Below are 14,642 nucleotides of genomic sequence, written 5' to 3' on the forward strand. Positions count from 1 at the left end.
CAACCTTGGAAAAATCACCATACCAGCCAGGTGTGATGAAAAATCCTGTATGTTCGGGACTGGGTATCGGTCAGGTGTCGTTGCCTCTTTATGCCGCCGGTAGTCGCCACATGGGCGCCAGCCGCCACCGGGTTTTGGGGACGATGTGGAGGGGTGACGCCCACGGGCTGTCGGATCGGCGGACTATGCCCAGGCGCTCCATGTTAGCAAACTCAGCCTTTGCAACGGCAAGCTTGGTCGGGTCGAGGCGCCGGGCACGGGCGTAAACGGGTGGACCAGTAGTGGCGAGATGGTGCTCCACACCATGCTTCACGGCAGACGCCGAGAAAGTGGGCTGAGTGAGGGCCGGGAAACCAGCCAGTAGAAGTTGGAAGTCATCTGAGGATGAGAGCATGCTAGACAGTTGTATGGAGTCAGCCCCGCTGAGCGTGCACGTATATGAACAAAACGTGACAGCGTCAATCAAACGGCGGTTCTTGACATCCACTAACAGTCCGTGTGCACACAAAAAATCGGCACCAAGGAGGGGAAAAGCAATGTTGGCTGTAACAAAATCCCAGCCAAACCAATGCCCTCCAAAACACAACTCAACATACCTCTTTCCATATGTGCGGATGGGGGTCCCATTAGCAGCTTCCATAGGGGGGCCATGGCTGTCGGTCGCAATGTCCAAACGGGATGCAGGCAGGACGCTCCTCTGTGCTCCCGTGTCGCACAGGAAACGTCGTCCGGAGATGCTGTCACGGATGAAAAGCAGCCTGCCTACGCGGCCAACGCTCATGGCCACTACTGAGCGCCGGCCCTGGCGTTTCCCGACCCGCCAACGAGAAGATGTTGCAGCAATGAGTGCGGAATCGTCCTGTGGCACAGGAACGACGTGCGCGGGAAGGAGCGCCGCCATGACACAGTGCCCTTGACTCGCCAGGAAAAATTGATCAGCCTCTTCAGCCAGTCTCCGACAATCAGTGATTGTGGTGTTTGCTAATGCAGCTCTGACTTGGGAAGGCAGCTGACGCAGAAAGAGTTGCATGGAAAGAAAATCGGCTCTGTGCTCACCTAGGAGATCCAGCATACGGTCCATGAGCTCAGACGGTTTGCTGTCACCCAGTCCCTGAAGGGAGAAAAGCCTGCTGGCTCTCTCAGCATCTGACAGTTCAAAAGTTTTCAACAGGTGGGCTTTAAGTGTTGCATACTTTTCAGCTGCGGGAGGATTTTTAAGGAGGCTCACCACTCTGGATGCTGTTGAATTTCCAAGAGCTGATACAACGTAGTAGTAACGTGTAGTATCAACGGTGATTTCACGCAACGCGAACTGCGCTTCAGTCTGGGCAAACCATGCTGACGCAGATGATTCCCAGAATTCGGGGAGTTTGAGGGTAACAGCGTTCACCGTCATTTTCGTGTCGTGTCGTGTTGTGTCTCTGGATACGTTCAGCAAACAAACGTCGGGGTCACCAGTGTGGAGATCGTATTGAAACGCAGGAGACGTTCATTACAGTTGAGCACACGAATGTGTGTCTCATTTAATCACACAGTCAAAGTTAAAACAAAACAAGATGGCGCTGTCCTGTAAACCAACAAGCATGGGGCTCCACGTCATCGTACACTGTAAAAAAAAGAACTTGAAATTGTTGATCTCATTAGAGTTTTTAAATTAATCTGACTCAGAAATAAAGGTTTGCCATATGTAACTAACAAAAACGTGTCGGTCCAGCAAACTTCTCTCTATAGTTGCCCTAACAAGTATTTAAAACACAGTATAACAAGGATTTTTGAGTACACGCATATTTTCCTCGACGGAAACTCCGTAGACGACTACGCGCCTGCGCATTGCTGTCTTCTGCGGGGTTTCCTCATCCGAGCCCTCACTCTGAGCGGCGCTGAGCGAATTTGTCGGACATTTTGTGGACAGAAGTCATCGACGTGTGGCCGAATTTGGATGCTAAGTTGGGGATTCTTGGGATATTTGTCTACCGTGTTTGCCTAAACAGGTAAGTGTGTTTTTACTTAACAAGGAATATTAACAGTAAAGTGCACTGTACTATTTCAACCAAAATATAGATTCAATGAGTTCAACTAACCACCACAGTTAGCTTTGCTAGCTTAGCTACAAATGTCGTTCTACTACACACAGTTAGGCTGACTGTTACCCCCCAAAATAATTTGTCCACAAACATGCAATTTTGTTCAAGCACCCGAAGGCGTTTATAATGCATTTTGATGGTGAGGTTGACAGGTGTTATACAAGTAACCTCAGCCAGACATATAACATTACACACAGCATTGGGATTGGGATATGCCAACGTTGCCGCTGTGTTGGAACTTAGCCTTGACTTGTATTTTTACAGCCAGTCTTGTCTGGTGTTGTGAATACTGTTTCCCCGTCGAAAAACTGGCGGCGACCTTGACGTACAAGCGCATGTAGTCCCTGTTATACAGCATGTTCATGGCGGATATGTATGTATGTATGTGTGTATGCTCTGTATAAGACGTACGAACACGGAATGGGGGGGGGGGGGGCATTATTGTTCCGCTGTTAAGCTGGTTGAGGAGGTAATGTTACGTGTAATGGGGAGCCGGCCGCCGGTGTGTTACACGTCACGTTGTGGTTAAGGGTAAAAACACAAAGCCGACGTGCATCTTCTTAACCGCAGTATTGCAGAATATCAGTCTAAAAGGGCTTGTGACTGTGAGGCTAGCGCATATGAGCTGACGTCATGCTCGGCGGGCTTTTTTTTCAACTTTATTGATAACGGTCAAATTCCAACAGCAACACAAATAAGTTTGAATAACAAAAGTAGGAAACAAAGTGCCAGGGAATTCAGTTCTGACATTAAAAAAATAATTTGACAAAAACATCTGGGAAAGGGGATTGTGCAAGAAGCTTTTTACATTCAATAAAAACAAAATAATACATAGGAAAAGTAAAACATAAGTACATTTAAGGGGTATAGACTAATAATTAGGTAACATAAGTCGATCATTTTATGTTTCAAATATTGTTTGAGTCTTTTGCTGCTCAACTTGACTAGAGTATTGTAATATAGGTTAATATCGATTAGAAATAAGGTAAAGTTTCATTTTAGGAATTTGCAAAAATGATAAACAGTTGGATTAAAAAGCAAATGTACTGGTTTCATATTGTTTTTTTATAATATCTAAACAAAGACAAATTTCAATTCATGTTTGCATTTATGTTACTTGTCATATGTAATTATGCATATAGATTAGATGAAACCTTTTTATGAATTTTACCAATTACAGGCCTGATAGTGGGAGAGTGTTAATAAAAATGATACTATAAACAGATTTCCAACATACTTTTTATCTTGTTTTTGTGTTGTTGATGTATTCAGCTCCCATATTTATTGATTCCTTGTATGTGTTTTATTTAGGGTTATACCCCATTGTGGCTGTTAGAATTAGTTTTCAGGCAGATGCAAATATACTTAAAAGTAAGTAGAAAGAGCATGTGCATGTGCAGTGGCCTCCCAGAATTCCATACCATTGTGACTATTCTTGTCAATGCAGAGGAAGTGACATTCATTTGTAAAAGACTCTCTTCCTGGTACATTGAACATTTCAGGTCTTATGAGCTTGTTGAAGGCAACTGTGCAGAAATTGTCGTCCTGGATCCAGATGTGCTGACGGATTACCACCCACTAGAAGCATACTCAGTTGGTGGAAAGGTGATGGTGACCACAAGAACATTCATTCTCCATTAAAGAAACACAAAATGGTATGTTGTCTTGTGCGAAATTGAAAGTATTACATTATAGTGGTGCTGAAACAATTAATGGATTATTTGATTGAGAACAAATTGATTCATTATTTGATCATTGATTGTATTATTGATTTATCAAGTGAAAATACCACTCGCAGCCCTATGTTACAGGTGTCAAATGTTTTCTAACCAGGTTTAACTATTTTCCCCCTCTTTTTTTCTCCTCTTTTCAGACTTTGTTACTTAGGGTAGTTGTCTCCTCCAAACATGCCCGGCGAATCCAGCTTCCTGAAGTACCAGGATCTGTGGCCCAACTGATTGATGAACTTAAAGAGAAACTTCAACTTGAAGGTGATTTCTCACTACAGTTTGAGGATCCAGAGTTTGGAGATGCACTATGTAACTTGACAGCAATGTCTGAATTACCAGCTGAACGTGCAGTCCTGCATATTATGTGGGACTTTGATTCATCTCCACTTAACCAATCCAGTGACCGTTCAATTGGTTCAGTCTCCTCTCTGGATACAGCCAGTGTTAACTCTGAAGATTTCAGGTCTAGCTATACCGATTCTATCCCGAGCAATTTAAGGCATGTTGCAGAGTGGCCCTCTCCATTCTCTATCCCTAAGTTCTCATATGATGTTGAACTGAAATTGCGTAAGGGCAATGGCACATATGAAAAGACAAAGAAGGGCCTTGACGTGACAAGAGACATTAAAATGGAAATTTTGGACAAACTTGCATCCATGTATCCATGCCTGAAGGAGCCAGGTAGCATCACAGGATACGATGGATGGAAAACAAGTATTAAATACAAGCTTGGAAACTACAGGTCAAAGCTTCGTCAGGCGGGCTGCAATGAGGTAGATGTAAACAAGAAAAGAAAAGGGGGAGATGAAGATGACAGTCCGTTCACCCTGAAAAAGCCCAAACGTGGAGAGGTCAATCATGTCCCGGATTACCCACAACACCATGATGATTCTACTCAGTTGGTGTTAGTTGGTGGAATTTGATAACTATAACAGTATTGTTAATTTGTAAAAGTAGAAAGTAAAATTGTCTGCAAGATTGTAGTTTCTTTTTGTTTTTGTTTGCTAGTCTTTTACTGAAGCATGTTACTGGGATCTGACCTGTGCATTATCCTCCTCATTACTATACAGAAAGTCAGATTTTGTATAAATTCACTACGGCACTAAACTAATTGATATGTTTGTGTGTTTTCCACTGGATACTCCTTAGACATCGGACATTGTGTCTCACCGAAAGACAGCAGCACTGAGAGGCCTGCCCATTTTTGTCCGGGAAGACACAACCAAGTTTCTTCTGGAGTGTTTGGTAAGTAATACTAACTGTAGGAAATAAACTTACACAGTACAATCAATATTGCTTAATGTAGCTTAAACATTTTATGATTTCATAACTGATGCTAATCATTTTATGCATAATACACTTTATGGAAGATTTAATTTTGAGCCCAGAGATGTTTTCACCTCATGAACCCAAGTGGGATGAGTTCACCCAAAATAAAAAATAAATATGCCCGCTGATAGGGCAAAAGCCAACCCGATACAGCTGGCCATTGTTGGCTGGTGTTCTTTGGCAGAAAATACTTCTTTATAGAACTTGGCACAACAAGGTTGGTGGGTGATGGCAGCCGTGCAGTTGAGTTGCAATTTTAACTTCCACAAGCTGAATGGTAAGAATCAGTAGCATGGTACTAAAGCTACATTTAGAATCAGTAGAAATGTATTTTGTCTTTTATTTTCCATAGCACTCATCCATGCATATTTTACTTTTCCTCAGGACACTGACCAGGAAGAAAGAGTGGTCAGAGGTGTGTCTGTGGGCATCCTCACCGTCATTGAAGATGATAATGCCGCCATATCACCAAATGTGCGAGACGTGGCTGTTGTGTTGGAAGGGACCATTGTACTGCATGACCTACCAGACCTCTCTACTGCCTTTGCATACCTCTTTGGCTTACTGTATGCCATGAACATTGATTATCCAAAGGAGATGAGGTATACTTTTGAAGCAATTCAGACTATCTTTTACGAGCTTGGCTCTCGATGCTCGCAGCGCATAAGGTCTCTGAAAACAAAGCTTTTGCTGTGAATTAATGGGGAAGCCAGACATGACTTTAACCTATGTTTCGCCTGTTCCAGTGCATTGTGGTTAGTGCTCATGTAAAACTTCACAACATTCATTTCATTTTAAGCATATAAGTCACCTTCTGTTCTGAAATAGAGAATCACAGAATTTGTGGTAGTGGAAGTTGCCAGTTCACAAGAGGGGCATATCCAGTGTTTCAACTGTTCAAGTTCATTGCTGTGATCAGGTAAAACTTCAATGTATGTACATGTTTGCACATGCAGTCATTTTAAGCATGCAAGTCCCATTTGCCATTTGCAAATATGTTGAATTGTGAGTTGCCAGTTGACAAGAGGCACTGGATTTTAATTTTTTGTTTTGTTTTATTCTTTAAAAAATATACAGTGCCAGTTCACAGGCGCATAAAAAAATGTTTGTAGAACTGTTCAGAACCTATGCTTTACAAGAAGAATAAATAAGATTTCAGATAACTTTCAGCTGTGTGCCCTTTATTTTATCTATTCATTTATTTATTGACCATTCCTTAAATACAATTACAGCAACATACATTTTCCTTGATTTAGAAAGGCAAAGTTATATCTCACTGATTCAATAATTATATGTTTATTCAACAAGAATATCTGTGTTTGTTGAAAGTAGAAATACCTGGCATTGAAACAAGAATTTCATTGTTAGCCTCACAAGAATATCATATTTAGGTGAACAAGAAGGTCCAAGTTGGCAGAACTCGAAATACAATTACAGCAACATACATTTTCATTGATTTATAAAGGAAAAATGTAATCTCACTGAATCAATAATTATATGTTTATTCAACAAGAATATCTGTGTTTGTTGAAGGTATAAATACCTGGCATTGAAACAAGAATTTCATTGTTAGGTGAACAAGAACATCTAAGTTGGCAGAACTCTTGTATAAACTTAAAAACCTTAGTAAAGTCAACAACAGTAGTCAAAAGTTGAGAAAACTTAAAAATCTGTTTGCATCATGTTGCCTTGATAATTTGAGTTTTCTCAACATTTTTTTTTTTACAGTGTAAACACAGATTAATTAAAGGGACCACGATCCCTTTTTACAGTCGTACTTTCAAGCATAAACCAACGGTCATACTTACAGGCATGAAACAACAGTGTGTAGAACCACACTTAAGAAGGAGGTGAATTCTGTATATTACATTCACTACAAAGTAATATTTTTACTCATTTTCAGATAAGGATTAAGAGGAAACGGTCACAAACATCGCTAAACATTCCGACACCAGAGAAATAATTGTGCGGGTAGAATAGTAACTCAGTAAGCCTGTTTACTATTGGTTAAGAGGGCTGCAGAAAGAATATCACAATGCAGAGCTGCAGGATCACAATGCAGAGCTGCAGGATCACAATGCAGACCTGCAGGATCACAATGCAGAGCTGCAGGATCACAATGCAGAGCTGCAGGCTCACAATGCAGAGCTGCAGGCTAGGAGGAAAGAAAAGAGAAAGAGTGAAAAGAATAGTCAACAGGGACAAAATGAGCCTGATGTCAGAGCTAGAGCCCCCCCCCCCCCTTTTTTCAAAACAACTTTTCAGAAAGAAATGACAAAATACATTGTTTGTCGTCGCCCCCCGAAATGACCCCTGTACTGTTAGCTTTTTGTGTATTAACAAGACCACTTTCACCTCATCCTTTTTATAAAGATAGCTTTGTGGAAACACACATTAACAATCATAGGACACATTTAGTTGCTTAACCTAGTTTCCTGAGTAAAATGACGATTGTACCACTCACCCCCGCTGTGTTTAAGCATCTACCATAACTTATAGGAGGATTTAGTGAAACTTGTTTTCATAGATGTAGCTAACCTGTATATCTTATGAAAACAGAGTAGTCATTAAAGGAATAACTGAGAACACGGCATCACTGAATCTGAATGAAGTATAGGCACCTAAGGCAACGGAACAGGAGCAGGCGATCAGAGAGACTTCAAAAAATAAGTCAGGTATGATGTTTTCACTACATATAGCTAACTATCTGTTTGGAGGTCCAACTAGCAGTGAACACACCTGAAATGTGATTAATTCATCAATCCATTATTGTACAGTAACAGTGTTTGGCACACAACTATTGTAAGTACACATATCCAAAGTTGAAAAACAAAATGTAAAAGTAATCCCATTATCCCCTTTGTTTCACCTTCAAACTTTGGTTGACCAGAGTGTTTCCTATCTGTTTGATTTGCATGATGCTGGTGCCTTCTGAAATATCATCAATTACCTTGCCCAAAAATACGATTATCAAAGAAACAGACAAAAATAAGATTAAAGGCCTCTGTTCAACATTTGTATTTCCATTTTCCTACGATGATAAAATACATTACCTCACTTATTTCAAAAGGCACTAAAGAAAAACAAACACCAACACAGTGAGAAAAAAATCTGCAGTATTCACAACTTTGAGTTCGCCGAACATGAGAATGTATTCTGTTAAATGTGTTACCCCCATAGTAAAACACTTAACCATTTCTGCTTCATGTGTCATGCTGTTTGAGACTGATCCCTGGCAAACTTACTCTTAAAATATGTGATAAACTCTCCAATGCAGTTTTTTGACACATGCTAAAATATCTTCATAATAATGTGATGTATATAATGTCTGTCTGCGTTTATAATTCGAGTCTAATCCAAGGACCAAATAAAGTGGATTTAGAGAGATATATCTATACCAAAAACGTTCTTAATCTTGATCAAACCGACGTTACAATTTATGGCACGACCACATAACATGTCCTTCTGCTATTTTTACATTTCAAGCTAAATGAAGAGCACATGTGAATATATTTATAAGTAGCCGGGGTTGTTTGTAGTGTGAATAACCTTGTTTTGGGTCGCATAGGATTTTTTAGAACATGAAATCTCTTTTTGCACTTAATACAATGTTTTGCCACATCCAATCATCCAGACTATTGAAAATCCTCCCATCAGGCTGTTTAACTATTAACGGTAGGCAAACATTTGATCATAAATTCTTCCTTAAATTCTAATAAATCTATTAGCTATTCTTAAAGGGCCATTTTGATTGTCTACACTGCATTTTACTACATTAGCTATAACAAAGCCCCCTGTTCCTCTGGCAGCATAACTGCCAAACATGGCAGCGAAGAAGGAGCCACTCTTTTGTTCATGTAGGGTTTTTCAGATCTGTGGTTTTGCTGCAGCAATATGTTTTGCTACAATTGGGTTTAAAGTAAAGTAAATAATGAGTCAGTATTACCAATGGAGCGAGTGCTGGTGGGTGGCCATCAGAGAGCAACATACGGCTGTCAATCTGCTGCGCAGGAAGAGATGCGACGCACAGAGGAGCAGTGGGAGAGGCGACAGCCGAGGAGGAGGTTTGTGTTCTCGCTGTCAGGAAGCAATCTGAAGCACACAGAAAACACATATTTTATTCCTGGCAGGAGTTTATATGTTCATTTCTGCTATAGGGGACACAATATTAGATGGAATAAGAGTATGGTATGAACATACAGCTCCGGAAAAACATAAAAGACCACTACAAATCCAGTGTCTGTTAAATTCCAACACAGAGAAATGTTGTCAGTAGTTTATAACATGAAAAATAATAATAATAATAATAATTTAACTCAAAGACATATCTATAAATAATAAAACCAGAGAAACTGATAATGCTGCAGTGGTCTCTTAATTTAAAGTGGTCTCTTAAAAAAACCCTAACCCTATTTTTTCCAGAGCTGTTTATGTTCATATGCAGGGTTGAATGAGACTTCTTTGTCTGTAAATGCAGGTTTCACTAAACAGTAATAGATCTGGAGTGTATGATTAACCATGTCCTGGACTGTTTTTTATTTCCACCCAGAGCCCCGACATATGACATCACACCATATTTATACTCTTTGGAGAAAAGGGGCAGTCCCCTTTTGACAAGTTAAATGTGTAGTTTTGAATGTGGTGTGTGTTGGTTTCTGGCTGGAGCAGAGTCAGAGTCCTCGCCTTTTGGATCCACGAGTTCCGGTTCTGTAGCCTATCATCTAATCCTTCTCTACTCAATCATAACTGTCCTGTCATTTGTGAAGTACCCAGGGGCCTCTCTTCACTATCTCCTACTTTCCCTCTCTCTGGCCTCTCTGCCTTCTCTCACAAAGGAATGTGCAATTACATTCACTGTGAATGCAGTTCCTTTCTTATGTGTTTAGCCCACCATTAACTCTGTCACGAAGCTCACTCTTCATACTTTAAAACCCTCTTTGGTAGCATTTATACATAAACATGTCTTTATGAGTGAGCAATAAAAATTCAATAATAACCTTCACTACATAAATCAATTTTACCGTTGATCATTATCAGCACTAAAATGACTTAAAATGGAGTGTGGGGGCTTTGAGGAGATACGCCTAAAACAGCAATGACGCTGGACAAAAGAGTGCTGCAGGCCTGAGTACAGATAGAAGTGATTGGCATGTAAGAACTTCCACGTTTCCCCGTCCAGAGTCACAGTGTTTTTGAGCGTGTTATTGTTTAATGCCTGAAATAAGTTCTGTGGTTTACAGGGACTAAAAACCATGGTGTTGTTCTACACCATAACATATCCAGTAAATAGCTCACTGGTGAATCCCTGAAGCTTTTACATGTCTTAAATAAGGTGGTTGCTAACAAGTGAGTAAATACAATGAACAATAGCAGCCTCTAGCTTAGCCTAAGTCATGAGATTGTGACGTAGTTTGTTTATAGCTTATTAGCTATAAAAGCTTATAGCTTGGTGGTGGATTGACGTAATTCACCCACGGAACTTTGGGTGGGGTATTGTTCCGCACGGACATTTTAGTGCACGGGACTTCCTTAGTCAGTCAGTTTCCGTTGCAATAGAGTTCATTCATTCTGTTCAAGGTTCATCAAACATCTAGCTTTGTCTTTTGACACACCATCTCTGACTCCCGTCTCTCGGCACTACAGCTTTTTACTTCTGGAGATTGCATTTACATTTAAAAAATATTAAACAAGCGTTAGAATGTGGAGATTATCCTGCTGAGCTAAACTTTTATTTCACAGATCTTATTTTTTGCAATATTCAAAAAATTCCATGGATGCACCCATTGCTTTTTGTCGAGGGACTCGTGGCGATGCTAACTTTCAAGTCAGCCTACAAACATGTACAATGAACACCAGAAAAGGATGTAAAATGTCAGTGAACAACGACACAAAACTTTTCCAAACACATCCATTGTTAAGAAGAAAAAGGTCATCGATCAGAGTAAGTTAAAGAAGTACAGTTTATGGAAACCAGAGGCCATCATTTAACAAGGTTCTTTTAGACTTTTCTGAGTCCGTGTTGTCGTGTCTGAAGGCGAGGCAGCCCTTACATTTTTTTCCATATCCTTGTCCTCCAGCACCTCTTGGGGGATCTCAAGACATTCCCCAGCCAGATGGATAATAAAGTCCCTCTGGTGGGTTCCGGCTCTGCCCCTTGATCTACCGTTTGTTTCATGGCTCTGAGCTGTCAATATATCTGAGCACTTCACAATGTCCTAAGGGTGAACCCCGGCAAGCTGCATAGGAAACTCAGTTTGGTCATTTTTATCTCATTCCTTTGGCCACTACCTAGAGCTGATTACCTAAGTGAGGGTTGGAATCTTGTTCCACTAAATATCTAACACGTAGCCTTCTGGCATAGCTCCCTCCTGTCCACCTTAATTTGGGGCAAATTCCTTATAAAACACTGTTTTAATAATGTATTATAAATGCTAATGATTAATTTAGCATAATAAGCAGAACACATTTATCTGTAAAACACATCGTATTTAGTTCTAGTCCTTACTCTGCCACTTCAATTTTAATCTAGTAGAAATTAAATTCAGGTAGATTTCCTGCTGATACTTTACATTAAAGCAGGGGTGTCAAACTCATTTTCACCAAGGGCCACATCAGCATAAACGTTGCCCTCAAAGGGCCAGATGTAGCTCATAAATGTAACTACATGCAATGTAACTAAATGCAATGCAAAATAAATGTAACTACTCCTTAATGTTAAATAACTCTGAATGTATTACTTATTCAAGTTACAAATATTACATATATATTTGCATAGATGTAACAAATTATGTTTGCTTGTTGCTCTGTTATTATAACATAAATCCTTTTAATTTGTCAGGTTATGAAACCCAAATTACTCCATCAATCAACGATCAAACTATCCAAGTGAATAAAGAAAAATAACATCAAACACAAGCTATGACATTAACTTTGTTCAAAATTTGAAATAACAAATAACCGTAAAACCAACAAGTGTGAGCTGCTACGAACATGTGTGACAGATGTAGATTTTACAAAACCCAATGGCTGCACACAGCCTTGAAGGGGGGACGAATCCAACTAATGAGATGGTTTGATTACAGCAAACATTTGTCTGCATAAACACATAACACCTGCAAACACTAAATACATTGCTACACATATAAAGTAGTATATGTAATAAACTCAAAATAAGGGTTGTCTCAGTCCACAACTGTATTGGTCAAGTTTTTAGGTTAGTTTTTGATGAGGAGATGCTGCCTGTTCTTGAACACACCATGTGGATCCCCTCTCCACCATCCTCATCCATTGATCATGTTCTGAAAATAACAAACACAAAACAAAATGCAAGCACAATCATTAAATTGCACATAGTTTAACTATTCTTCTTCTTGGTTGAATTACATTTTACTATATTTTAAAAATGCTTACCAATGTGTTTTCTGACCAGATGTCTGACACCGTTTTTCTGTGGCCAGTGTGTAAATGTGTGGTTTTAGGTCCTGTGCTGTAGCAATCCGTAGAACAGCGTGGAGGTTGTCGTCAGTGATGCGTGATCTGTGCTTGTTTTTGTTTGGATTCATTATTGAAAACATCTGTTCACACATATCGGTGTTCCCAAACACAGACAGAACACGGGCAGCATGAAGTCGAAGCTGTGGCATGAAAGCAGGGGGCAGTAGATGGTAAAAGTCCTGGATTGTAGCATCCTGGAACTTTGCTCTCAGGCCACTATCGCTTTGAAGCTCTATTAACTCCATCTGAAGGTGTTGGGGTGCACACGTCGGTGGTGAAAGGACTGGCAAAGATGGCAAAGCCAGAGTGCTGTGCTCTGAAGTCAGAGAAGCGCCGATCAAACTCATTCATCAACAGGCTCAGTTTGGTAGCCAACTGAGCACATGAGAAAGTACCCGAACATGAGGCTGAGATGCTCTGACAAACAGGAAAGTGGGCAAGATTGTCCTGTTTCACTTGGCACATCCATAGGTCAAGTTTACACTGGAAAGCCTTGATTGTGTCGGACATCTGCGTGATGACTTGTTTGCGTCCCTGCAGCTTCTGATTCAGTTGGGCGAGATGCTCGGTTATGTCACACAACATAGCAAAGTCACACAGTCAGTTTGGATCTGAAGGTTTTCCTTTACTCTGCATGGAAAGAGCAATGTCTTCCCTAAGCTAAAATGACTTTGCTCCTACTCAGCCACCTTACTTCTGTATGGTACGGCACGTCTCCGTGCTCCGAGCCCATCTCCTGCAAGAACAGCTGGAACTGACGATGATCCAGGCCACGCGCCCGAATGAAGTTCACTGTCTTCATGACCGTGGTCACTATATCATCCAACACCAGCACCTTCCCGCACAAAGCTTCTTGATGGATAATGCAATGATACGTTATCAGAGGCGTGTGACAGTTACTTTCTTGCATTTCCTCCTTCATTAGTCCAACCAAGCCCACTTTTCCTCCACACATTGCAGGTGCACCATCTGTAGTTAATCCCACCAAGTTTTCCCAGGGCAATGCATTTTTACTGACGGACTTCTCCAACGCATCAAAAATGTCCCGTCCCGTTGTGGTCCCATGCATGGCAGCCACATCCAACAGCTCCTTAGCGACAGAGAGGTCCGACTTCACGCCTCTAATAAAAATAGATAGCTGCGCTGTATCCTTGTTTTCTGTGCTTTCATAAACAGCTAATGAAAAAGCTATGTTGCTGCGTGTCTCTTCGGCCAGCTGTGTTGCCAGGTTTCCTGCTACATCCTTAACTCGGTCCGCGATAGTGTTTCTTGATAAACTGACATTTTTAAAAGTCTGTATCTGATCGGGACACACCTGCTCACAGACCTTCAGCATGCACTGCTCCCTCTGAAAAAGACTTTGAGGCGCTCGATTTCTTCTGCCACAACAAAGCTAGCTTTCACTGCCGCATTGTTGTGGGTTGCAGCTTTTTTGAACAGATTCTGCTGCGATCGCAGTTTGGCTTTTAATTATTGGGCAATTTGTTGTTTTTCTTGATGGCTAATTTTGGCATACTTAGCTCCGTGTTTGGTCTCAAAATGCCGACGTAGATTGTACGCTTTGACAACCGCCACCGCCTCATAACACAAAAGACATACCGGTTTTTCTCCTTGAAGCACAAACATGTATTCGCCTTCCCATCTTTCTTCAAACACCCTTCCACCTGCATCAATGTTTCTCTTCCTGGACATTTTGGGATCATTATTTGTATTTCTCAATTCCACTTGTTGGGAAAATGGCATCGATGTGGAAACACTGCAGTTTAGTGGCGGGATGCCGTCACTTCGCGGGTAACATAATCGGCATGCATTGGTGGCGAATGTAGTTTTTGGTCACTGCACGCATTTTATTTATTTTTAGACAATCAGACCTTTTAAGCTCTCGCGGGCCACATAAAATGTCGTGGCGGGCCACATTTGGCCCGCGGGCCAAATTTGTTTTCTAATCAACCTCTTTGGTAGGAAAAGAACAGATAAAAGGAGTTTAAATCAAAGTTTTGTTATT

At 40.8% G+C, this 14,642-nt stretch overlaps 1 long non-coding RNA gene and 1 pseudogene across 2 annotated transcripts; one reads left to right on the forward strand and one right to left on the reverse strand.

The window, feature by feature from the left end:
- Window positions 1–1,898: 1,898 nt before the first annotated feature.
- Window positions 1,899–6,306, forward strand: LOC134877690 (uncharacterized). Of its 2 annotated transcripts, XR_010167607.1 has the most exons (6): window positions 1,933–1,991; window positions 3,396–3,455; window positions 3,587–3,739; window positions 3,958–4,075; window positions 4,964–5,059; window positions 5,528–6,306. It is a non-coding gene; the product is annotated as an uncharacterized LOC134877690 (long non-coding RNA). The 2 variants fall into 2 exon arrangements; XR_010167606.1 differs by lacking the exon at window positions 3,396–3,455 and having other exon boundaries at window positions 1,899–1,991.
- Window positions 6,307–7,150: 844 nt separating this feature from the next.
- On the reverse strand, window positions 7,151–14,329 carry LOC134877974 (general transcription factor II-I repeat domain-containing protein 2-like; annotated as a pseudogene).
- Between the last annotated feature and the right edge of the window lie 313 nt (window positions 14,330–14,642).

Source organism: Eleginops maclovinus, chromosome 16 (genome assembly GCF_036324505.1).
Source record: "Eleginops maclovinus isolate JMC-PN-2008 ecotype Puerto Natales chromosome 16, JC_Emac_rtc_rv5, whole genome shotgun sequence".
In the NCBI taxonomy this organism is placed as follows: Eukaryota; Metazoa; Chordata; class Actinopteri; order Perciformes; family Eleginopidae; genus Eleginops; species Eleginops maclovinus.